Source organism: Limulus polyphemus, unplaced genomic scaffold (assembly GCF_000517525.1).
Source record: "Limulus polyphemus unplaced genomic scaffold, Limulus_polyphemus-2.1.2 Scaffold1041, whole genome shotgun sequence".
Taxonomy (NCBI): Eukaryota; Metazoa; Arthropoda; class Merostomata; order Xiphosura; family Limulidae; genus Limulus; species Limulus polyphemus.
This window is the reverse complement of record NW_013666651.1, coordinates 308,030-320,585: the sequence shown is the minus strand read 5'-3', so window position 1 is coordinate 320,585 and position 12,556 is coordinate 308,030.

Below are 12,556 nucleotides of genomic sequence, written 5' to 3'. Positions count from 1 at the left end.
GTAGGTTCACATATACCATTGTTGTATAGGTTCATTTATATCAGTGTTTGTGTAAGTTCATTTATACCAGTGTTTGTGTAAGTTCACATATACCATTGTTGTGTAAGTTTATTTATACCAGTGTTTGTGTAGGTTTATTTATACCAGTGTTTGTGTAAGTTCATTTTTACCAGTGTTTGTGTAAGTTCATTTATACCAGTGTTTGTGTAAGTTCATTTATACCAGTGTTTGTGTATCAGCTTATATTACTAGTTTTCAAATAATCAAATAAAAGCAGATTTCATAACCCAATGGAAACAGAATGCTACTATAGTTGTGTATTATTTTTCTTTTATCTGATGCCCCCCCTAATGGCACAGCGGTATGTCTTCGGATTTACAACGCAAGAAACCGGGATTCGATACCCGTGGAGGGCAGATCACAGATAGCCCATTGTGTAGCTTTGTGCTTCACTTCAAACAAACAAACTTTTATCTGACTGAAATCAATATAAACTCAGCTTTGTTTAAGGAAGAACAAAGGCTACTTCTTTACACTGTAACATACTGTTACACAGTGTTGTTCGCACGTGTGTATCTTTCTATCTACTTTAATAAGTTTAACATTTCGGCTTCTGTTTATGAAATTTAGCTGAATTCAGGCAGGAATCAACCGACTGAGTACATAATGGATTTTACTAACCTTTCTCCAGGGCAAGCAATTGCATAAGCGAACCTCTTATATATTTATATATACCGCTTTTTAAAGTTTCTATTGCCACATGTAAGCCTACTTTGTTGATATTGTGCTGTATAAGAGCTTGAATTCTCATCATTTGTTAGACTTCAAGGATGATCTGGCACTAGCAAGTTATAAGAGAGGAAAAATTTGGTTGAACAATGGCTTGTAAGTCATAGATTGTGTCGTTTATGAAGTGCTGTACTTAGATTAAACATCTAATATTTATTCTACGCAACGCACAACTTCATTCTTCGCAACCTATTCTCAAGAACAATCTTTGTTACACGTGCACATGCTCATATCAATCCTGTACTATAAAAACATGGATCACCTAATTACTTTGCACAATGTAGGCTTCTCTACGTATTCAACCATTTGTTTTTCAATAAGTATTCTTATCACATACTTGTCACAGTGTGCAATCCTAGCAAAAGTTCTGTTTCATTTTCGTATAACTGCATAACACGATATCTGTTCGTTTAGCATGTTATAGTTCTGTACATACACCCATAAACTCACGTTACATTAACGTAACTATCAGAATATGACTTTTACTAATCCATAATACACTATATGTAACTATGACAACATATGCTACTGTTATCCATGGTACAATATGTAAGTATGACAACAGATTCTTCTATCCATAGGACACTATGTAACTATGATAACGGATGCTACTATCCATAGTACACTAGCCGATTATGACAACAGATACAACTCATCAATGATACATTATACGTAACTATGACAACAGATGTTACTATCCATAGTACACTAGCCGACTATGACAACAGATACTGCTCATCAATGATACATTATACGTAACTATGACAACAGATGTTACTATCCATAGTACACTAGCCGACTATGACAACAGATACTACTCATCAATGATACATTATACGTAACTATGACAACAGATGTTACTATCCAAAACACACTATATAATTATTATATAGCATTCTATTATCCATGATACACTACTTAACTAAGATAATAGATGCTACTTTCCATGGTACACCATGTAACAGCATGACAACAGATTCTATTCTCCATGGTACATTATTTAAGGATGAGAAACTCTTCAAATAACCATGGTGTGTTGAACAACTGACAACAGTTGTAAGTTGTTTATACTTTATTATATGTCATTGAAAAATAGACTTACATTCATGCTACAACTAAGCTCCTGGAAATTAAAACGAACCTAAGAATATGATATAAAACATTTTGTACCGTTTTTTAACGATGTTTCTGGTTTGTGATATTATGAACGAAACAGCGTAACGGTGTACTGGTTGTTTGACAGATAGCAGTACATCTATACAAGTTCTGCTTTTGCTTCGCATACTTTTTCTGTGACATTCTTATTAAAACGTGAATGATACACGTTCATTTGAATATAGAACTTTTTGATATAGATATACCGAATAGATTACGGTTTGTACAAGTTTACTTCCTTTTTTCATTTTTCGTACATTCTCCATGTTTTTATTTTATTCTGTCTAACAGTGATCTATAAGGATGTTTCTGCTGAAGTTTCAATAGTAATTTATTTCACACCCTAACAAGTAAGAAAAATCGTTGCTTTTAGATGTTACTGTGGTGTGTTGCTAACTTATAGAGGTGGTTGTAATGGTCATAATAGTTTTCAAACTTATTTAACCTGGTTGCACTGGTTTAAAAGGGTTCTAATCAGCAGCCTCGACTAACATTTCGCAGTTGGACTCATGTGTATTTTTATCACAAATTGGTCAGTGAATATCAGAGTAGAGGTGGCAAACCGAGTAAAAAAAACAAAACACTCTTAGACAATAGAAAATAAGTCTTCTAAATAGAAATAAGTTCGAAGCTGTCATCTACATATTACTATTATTATTTCATACTAAAGTATTAATACTTGTTTAAAATTTTAATTTTTTCTTGCTAAATTTCTGACACAAGTGTATATACATTTAAACTTCAAAGATTTGTTTGTTGTTAAGCGAAAAGGCACAAAATGATATATCGTTGCTGTGCTCTTCACAGGTATCGAAACCTAGTTTTTAGGGTTATAAGTCTTCAGACTTTCCACTGAGATACACACCCATGATACATGATGCATCTTCATGTTTTAATGTATTCAACAAGCTAAGAGCCTTGGTCTTCTGGTCTTCATGTTTTAATATATTCAACAAACTAGGAGACTTGGTATTTTGATCTTCATGTTTTAATGTATTCAACAAGCAAGGAGACTTAGTCTTCTCGTCTTCATGTTTTAATGTATTTAACAAACTAACAGACTTAGTCTTCTGGTCTTCGTGTTTTAACATAGTCAACAAGCTAAAAGACTTGGTATTCATGTTTTAATGTATTCAAAAAGCGAGGAGATTTGGTCTTCTGGTATTCATATTATAATGTATTCAACAAACTAGGAGACTTAGTCTTGTCTTCATGTTTTAATGTATTCAACAAACTAGGACACTTAGTCTTCTCGTCTTCATGTTTTAATGTATTTAACAAACGGAGACATAGTCTTCTTGTCTTCATGTTTTAATGAATTAAACAAGCTAGGAGATTTAGTCTTCTGGTCTTTATGTTTTAATGTGTTCAACAAACTAGGAGACTTGGTCTTCTGGTCTTCATGTTTTAATGTATTCAACAAACTAGGAGACTTAGCCTTCTGGTTTTCATGTTTTAATGTATTCAACAAGCTAGGAGACTTATTCTTCTGGTCCTCATGTTTTAACATAGTCAACAAGCTAGGAGACTTGGTCTTCTGGTCTTCATATTAAAAATGTATTGAAGAAACTAGGAGACTTAGTCTTCTTGTCTTCATGTTTTAACGTATTCAACAAGCAAAGAGACTTAGTCTTCTGGTCTTCATGTTTTAACATAGTCAACAAGCTAGGAGATATGGTCTTCTGGTCTTCATGTTTTAATGTAATCAAAAAGCAATAAGATTTAGTCTTCTGGTCTTCATGTTTTAATGTATTCAAAAAGCGAGGAGACTTGGTCTTCTGATCTTCATATTATAATGTGATTAACAAGCTAGGAGACTTAGTCTTCTGGTCTTCATATTTAATGTATTTGAGAAGCTAACAGACTTAGTCTTCTGGTCTTCATGTCTTAATGTATTCAAAAAGCGAGGAGACTTGGTCTTCTGATCTTCATATTATAATGTGATTAACAAGCTAGGAGACTTAGTCTTTTGGTCTTCATATTTAATGTATTTAACAAGCTAACAGACTTAGTCTTCTGGTCTTCATGTCTTAATGTAATCAAAAAGCGAGGAGACTTGGTCTTCTGGTCTTTATATTATAATGTATTGAACAAACTAGGAGACTTAGTCTTCTGGTCTTCATGTTTTAACGTATTCAACAAGCAAAGAGACTTAGTCTTCTGGTCTTCATGTTTTAATGTATTTAACAAACTAGGAGACTTAGTTTTCTTGTCTTCATGTTTCAATGTATCAAACAAGCTAGGACATTTAATCTTCGGGTCTTCTTGTTTCAATGTATTCAACAAGCTAAGAGACTTGGTCTTCATGTTTTAATGTATTCAAAAAGCGAGGAGACTTAGTCTTCTGTTCTTCATATTTTAATATATTCAACAAGCTAACAGACTTTGTCTTCAGGTCTTCGTGTTTTAACCTAGTCAACAAACTAGTAGACTTGGTCTTCATGTTTTAATGTATTCAAAACCGAGGAGACTTGGTCTTCTGGTCTTCATATTATAATGTATTGAACAAACTAGGAAACTTAGTCTTCTTGTCTTCATGTTTTAATGTATTCAACAGACTAGAAGACTTAGTCTTCTGGTTTTCATGTTTTAACGTATTCAACAAGCAAAGAGACTTAGTCTTCTGGTCTTCATGTTTTAACGTATTTAACAAACTAGGAGACTTAGTTTCTGGTCTTCATGTTTTAATGTATTAAACAAGCTAGGACATTTAATCTTCTGGTCTTCATGTTTCAATGTATTCAACAAGCTAGGAGACTTGGTCTTCTGGTCTTCATGCTGTTAAAATGTATTCAACAAACAAGGAGACTTGGTCTTCTGGTCTTCATGCTGTTATAATGTATTCAACAAACTAGGAGACTTAGTCTTCTTGTCTTCATGTTTTAATGTATTCAACAAACTAGGAGACTTAGTCTTCTGGTCTTCAGGTTTTAACATAGTGAACAAGCTAGGAGAATCGGTCTACTGGTCTTCATGTTTTAATGTAACAAAAAACGAGGAGACTTGGTCTTCTGGTCTTGATACTTTAATCTATTTAACAAGCTAACAGACTTAGTCTTCTGGTCTTCAGGTTTTAACATAGTCAACAAACTAAGAGACTTAGTCTTCTGGTCTTTATGTTTTAATGTATTCAACAAGCTAGAAGATTTAGTTTTCTGGTATTCATATTTTAATGTATCTAACAAGCTAACAGACTTAGTCTTCTGATCTTCATGTTTTAATGTATTCAAAAAGCGAGGAGACTTGGTCTTCTGATCTTCATATTATAATGTGATTAACAAACTAGGAGACTTAGTCTTCTGGTCTTCATATTTAATGTATTTAACAAGCTAACAGACTTAGTCTTCTGGTCTTCATGTTTTAACATAGTCAACAAGCTAGGAGACTTGGTCTTCTGGTCTTCATGCTGTTACAATGTATTAAAGAAACAAGAAGACTTGGTCTTCTGGTCTTCATGTTTTAATGTATTCAACAAGCTAACAGACTTAGTCTTCTGGTCTTCATGTTTTAACATAGTCAACAAGCTAGGAGACTTGGTCTTCTGGTCTTCATGCTGTTACAATGTATTAAACAAACAAGGAGACTTGGTCTTCTGGTCTTCATGCTGTTATAATGTATTCAAAAACTAGGAGACTTAGTCTTCTTGTCTTCATGTTTTAATGAATTAAACAAGCAAGGATATTTAGTCTTCTGGTCTTTATGTTTTAATGTACTCAACAAACTAGGTCTCTTGGTCTTCTGGTCTTCATGTTTTAATGTATTCAACAAGCTAACAGACTTAGTCTTCTGGTCTTCATGTTTTAACATAGTCAACAAGCTAGGAGACTTGGTCTTCTGGTCTTCATGCTGTTACAATGTATTAAACAAACAAGGAGACTTGGTCTTCTTGTCTTCATGTTTTAATGTATTCAACAAACTAGGAGACTTAGTCTTCTGGTTTTCATGTTTTAATATATTCAACAAGCTAGGAGACTTATTCTTCTGGTCCTCATATTTTAATGTATTTAACAAACTAACAAACTTAGTATTCTGGTCTTCAGGTTTTAACATAGTCAACAAAGTAGGAGGCTTAGTCTTCTGGTCTTCATGTTTTAATGTAATCAAAAAGCGAGGAGACTTGGTCTTCATGTTTTAATGTATTCAACAAACTAGGAGACTTAGTCTTCTGGTCTTTATGTTTTAATGTATTCAACAAGCTGGAGATTTAGTTTTCTAGTATTCATATTTTAATGTATCTAACAAGCTAACAGACTTAGTCGTCTGGTCTTCATGCTTTAATGTATTCACAAAGCGAGGAGACTTGGTCTTCTGATCTTCATATTATAATGTGATTAACAAACTAGGAGACTTAGTCTTCTGATCTTCATATTATAATGTATTCAACAAACTAGGAGACTCAGTCTTCTGGTCTTCATATTGTAATGTATTCAGCAAACTAGGAGACTTAGTCTTGTTTTCATGTTTTCATGTATTCAACAAATTAGGAGACTTGGTTTTCTGTTCTTCATATTTTAATGTATCCAACAAGCTAACAGACTTGGTATAAATATATTGTTTACTCTAATAAAACAAAGCATTTCCACTTTGTAAAACGGTGCTTACGTGGCTTCTACATTTTTGTGTTGTTTGAATACATTAAAACATAAAGACCAGAATACCAAGTCTCCTAGTTTGTTGAATACACTAACACATGATGATCAGAATACCAATTCTCCTAGCTTGTTGAATACATTAACACATGATGATCAGAATACCAAGTCTCCTAGCTTGTTGAATACATTAAAACATGAAGACAAGAAGACTAAGTCTCCTAGTTTGTTGAATACATTATAATATGAAGACCAGAAGACCAAGTCTCCTCGCTTTTTGAATACAATAAAACATGAAGACCAAGTCTACTAGCTTGTTGACTATGTTAAAACATGAAGACCTGAAGACTAGTTGGTATAAGTTGGTTCAAGAAAAACGGCTACGAATATTTTTTTGAAATTTGGACAATAGTAATCAATAGAGGGTAGATTTAAAATCAATTTAAGCGCTTTTGTTTTCTCATCACTTTCCGCCATTGAAAAAATACGGCGTTTTAGTAATTGAAAACTAATTTGTACAACTTTTAGTGCATTAATTGTAAACTGCCATATTAAATATTCTTCATTTCTCGAGGTCGCTGTTCTTCATTGTTTCTAGAGTTCGTTGTTGTATTTTGTCTCTACATGATATTCTGCGACTATTTCAGTGAGTTTTGTAACAGTAGATGATTACCATAGTAGATTTCTCTACTTTTGTGAATGTGGATTTATTCTTGTGATTTTTGTACTTCGCTGAAATTGCGAGTGCGTATTTCAGTATTATTTTATTATTATTGTTTATATTTTTGTTTCACAAGCCTACGGCAAAATCAGCTGGGTATTTTGCAACAATACCTAGACATATATACTACATGAAACGCTGCGAATGTCCATGACATATTTAAAAAGTTTATAGTTTTCATTGAAAGTTCATTTGCCTGGCTATAAATATACAGGGTGTCCATAAAGTCTTTTTACAATTTAAAAAAAATATTACAAAGGCAATGGATAAGATATCTTTATCAGACTTGTTCTTTTGTACTCATTGCACGAATTGACGGGCGTGATTGTGGATCTGTTTTGTAGTTTCGTTGAGTCTGCGTATCCGATTTTGTCTCAATAAACCATGATACACATTGTGCCTTCTCTTGAGGAGTAGCCATTTCTTAAGAGTTCATTGAAAAAGATGCCTCTTTAATCTGTAGGATGCCTGAAACACAAAAATGCAATGTGATTAAAAACTTTGAAAACCACTGAGTACAATGGAACAAGTCTGATTAAGATATCTTATCAATTGCCTTTGTAATAATTTTTCTAAATTGTAAAAATACTTTATAGACACATTGTATATTATATGTGATATTGTTGCGAACACCTTCCTTTGTACTCGACGCTTGTTAAACGCATGCTTACACGAAACCTCAGGCACAAAACCACCTGCTCAGTGAATAATGGTTGGATGGGAAAAAAAGCCAATGCATTAAACTGTTGAAAAACATGTAACATTCAACTGAATGATATGTACATATGTAGCTTAAAATTTATTCTCCATAAATGGACATAAAAAAACTTAAGAAACAAGATAATTTAAAATTGTTCGCTTCTAAAGGGGAATAGGGATCGTCAAAAAGTAGGGAAACAAGTTGAATCAAACTGGAAATATTATATTTTCAAGCCTACAACTAGGGACTCTAAAAATAGTAAATTAACTAGACTGGAAGATTAGTCCTTAAGTGTACCTAGTTTAATGTGTGTACAAGACCGGAAGATTAGTCCTTAATATTACCTGCAGCAGATTAGTCATTATCATCGGCAGCTTTTTTGTAGTTTTAGAAAGGAATGTAAAATGAAAGACCCTCAATAAATAATGTAAACAGACGAAAAAACTCAGTTGTAACATAAGTAGCAATCTATATACTGAAGTGACTTGGTTAACGTGCGGCCTCTGTTTATGATCGAACAAGCTCTCTTTTATATCAAGGCATTGCTCGTCATTGGTCCTTCTTTAGATCTTAAAATAATTTGAACGAACGACTACCTCACATTTATCTCTGGCGTGCTCCATTACACCTGATTTATTCGGTGACCTTAAATTTGCATGTTTTTTCACTCGTGTTAGCTTTCTTGTAGTGAAACCGATGTAATCTTGTTTGCAGCAAGAACTAGTAAATTGATAACCTACATTTGATGTTTCAATGTAGAAATACGATATATATATATATATATATATCTGAAGAAATACTGTTTTAAATATACGTCTCAGTTGTATGTGTGAATACACTTTACGAAGTACTGTATGTAGCTGGTTTTTAACATATAAAGAATCTTTATCAATATATGGTAAAATGATAAAACCTGGACACTTTGGAGCTTTGTACGCTGATAGTTCTGTGAAGTTTCGCGAATTGAACTAATTATGAAATATTATCATATCAATCAAGGAGATAGGTAAACTCTTTTCGTGTAGGCATCTTCATATTATCAATATCTTTATACAAAAGTTCCCAGGTGCTTGATATTTATCTCATCATATTATCAATATCTTTATGCAACAGCTTGTACGTGCTTGAAATCTTACATTTTCTTATACAAAAGTGTGCATAGCTTTTAAAATTAAAACACAGACTATTAAATGCTTTTTTAGGATAAACTCCACAATTATAGTTAACATAAGAATGAGTTAATATATCTAAACATTCAAGTTTATTGTCTTATTCATGTTCAGTAGAAAATTTAATATGTTATGTTTGGTGTTTAAATAACTGAATGTCTTGGTTATTGAATATAGTGAAAGTATCATCCACGTAACTCCAATAATTTCAGGGTTTAAAAGACTGTAGACAATCCTACAACGATTGTTTTTCATAAAAACAACAACAAAAAAAGATTAGCTAGAGAAGGAGCTGATCTGGAAACCATAGTTACACAATTAGTCAATCTGATCATATAGATTACCTTCAACAAAAAATGTAATTCCTCAGTTGGAAAATATATTAAGTTTTAAAAAAATAGAAGGAAACTTGGTTATGATCTTAGTTCGTCGTGTATACAAAATATCAAGCACCCAGGAACTTTTGCATAAAGATATCGATAATATGAGGAGATAACTATCAAGCACCTAGGAACTTTTGCATAAAGATATCGATAATATGAGGAGATAACTATCAAGCACATAGGAACTTTTGCATAAAGATATCGATAATATGAGGAGATAACTATCAAGCACCTAGGAACTTTTGCATAAAGATATTGATAATATGATCCTCATATTATCGATATCTTTATGCAAAAGCTCCTGGGTGCTTGATAGTTATTTCCATAAATATCAAGCACCCAGGAGCTTTTGCATAAAGATATCGATAATATGAGGAGATAACTATCAAGCACATAGGAACTTTTGCATAAAGATATTGATAATATGAAGAGATACCTATGCAAAAAAAGTTTACCGATCTATTTGATTAATATCATAATTCGTGACTATTTGGATAGAAGAAACTTCATAAAACCATCAAAGTTCAGGTTTTATAATTTTACCATATATTGATAAACGTTCTTTGTTAATAAAAGCATTAAAAACCAGCTACATACAGTACTTCGTAAAGTATATTCACACGTACAACTGAGACATATATTTAAAACAGTATTTCTTCAGATATATCTATATATATCGTATTTCTACATTGAAACATCAAATGTAGTTTATCAATTTACTAGTTCTTGCTGCAAACATAATTACATCGGTTTCACTACAAGAAGGTTCCTAACACGAGTGAAAAAAATATGCAAATTTAAGAAAATCGCCCTAGGTGAGTGTGACGTTGATGTCCATTCATATTATTTTAAGAACTAAACAGAGACTAATGACTAGCAAAGCCTTGGTATAAAAGAGAGCTTCATAAGCAGAGGCCACGAATTAAACAAGTCATTTCAGTATATAAATTGCTGCTTATGTTATAAGTCCTGCAATGTAAAGTAATTTGTTTTACTACTTTTTATTCATTACATACTTTATGTAAGCAATGAAATTTTTACCTGATATTTTGGTAACAGTAGTGGAATGGGAACTAAAAAGAAATTAACTATATTATATCTTATTTCTTTAATCAACAGCTAATTAATATGCAACGAAAAGTCATTAAAGGAAAGACCGTAGACTGTGTAATTAGATATCACAAAACTCCTAATTAATATTTCCGAAAGTTAAGTAAAGAATTATTATAGAGAAAATTGGGGGCTTATAAATGACCAATTGTAATTTATTCACAAATTACTCTGCCCTTTACACAGCTGTAATTCCAGAACAATGACCCGGTGTGGTGTGCATTTTTGACATTAACGTTGGGTTTAAAACATAGACACATTTCAAGTAGAGGAAAATATGTAATGATCAAAACATGAATGCTACAGTCATGTACTAATACTGAAGTGGAAACTCAAGAACTTGTATTCAATTCTATCTATCTATTTCGAAACCAGATTCTGCAATAACATATCCAGATCAGTTACTGGAAACGTTTCTTTACTTGCATTATTTCAACAAGAGAACAAGCAATGGGCGATGGAAAAACAAACATCTGTTGCTTCTTCGACATATATATAAATCTAGAGGGTAAAAACACATAAATGTTAGCATGTAAACTAGAATAAAGACTGCAGTTTTACTGCTATCATTTTTCCGCCCCACAAGGTTTTCCGAGCCTACACGTACATACATATGACAAATACGAGTTTCCGTAGATTTGAGTAGGCAAAAAATTCACTACAGATGAACACATTAAAATTTAATAGATGCTCTATACAGTTCACTTAACATAAAACCATCCAATTGGAAAATATGAAACCGCCCACAGAAAGAACAGGTAAAACTGTATCATATATAGCACCAAATGCAAAAAGAAAAAAATGTTTTTTTTTGCGCCGTGTTTTTATAAGTATAAAGTTTACAACTATCCAAACTTCATTGTATCTACCCATAATTCCTCTAAAGATGTAGTTTATGAAAAACATAGTGTAATATATTACATGTAAATGAAAATGGCGGGTACAATTTTCCTATAAAATAACGAGGAATACTGTGTTCTTAGAAGATATATTCGAAGGTACATGGGATTACCTGAAAAATTACTGAAATAATGGTTTTTAAACAATAATTTAGCACTTAAATGATGCTCTTAATTTTAAAGAGAAAATAGAGATGGCTTGGTATTTATGTGACCATACTAAAGCTAACGTAGAATAATAATGAAAATATTTATGAATAACAAACTCTATTATTTTAAAATAATGTTACATATTAGGGTGAGTATCAAAAGGTGACGTATCAAAAAAAATGCTCTCACAGTTGAAATAATTGCAATATTTAATTATTTCATTATAGTACATGATATAGGGTGGTATTTCAAGCTAACTTAAAAAAAAAACATTTGTGCAGATGTTTTTCATGTAGTTAGTTGAGGTTATCGTAAACAGGATGTGAAAGGTCTTAAACTTGTGCTAATCTATCTTAGACAAACGTTCTGTAATACAATGATTGTTTAGTAAGATGTATACTTACTTGTCTCTGATGGAGCAGTGCATTCTAATCATTGTAGGTAAACACAGTATACTAAATTAGCTATGTTAGTAGCTTGGTTGATTTTTGGTTTTCATATACATTTGTGACTTGATTTTATCATAAAATAATATTAGTTGCGCCCCTGAAGTGTGAGTCGTACTCGAATTGAAAGATAGTACGGCGACTTGCACAAGTTGGAAGTTCATCTCACTTGAACATCTATATTGAGAATGATCGTTACCGTAGGAAATCTAGGGTTATGGGATACCGCACAAGGACTTTTTCTCTAACTTAAAAAAGAAGGCATCATCATCATTCTTACTTTGGTCTTTGTTTTGTACAGAAGAGAGCAACAATATATTCTGCCTCACCAGCCAGTCGGTCATTTTGAAGGACGTAGAATTTGGCCAACCTTGTTAAAGACCTAAACACATCACAATAAAGTAAACAGTAGTGAATCACAATAAAGTAAACAGTAGCGTTCGTA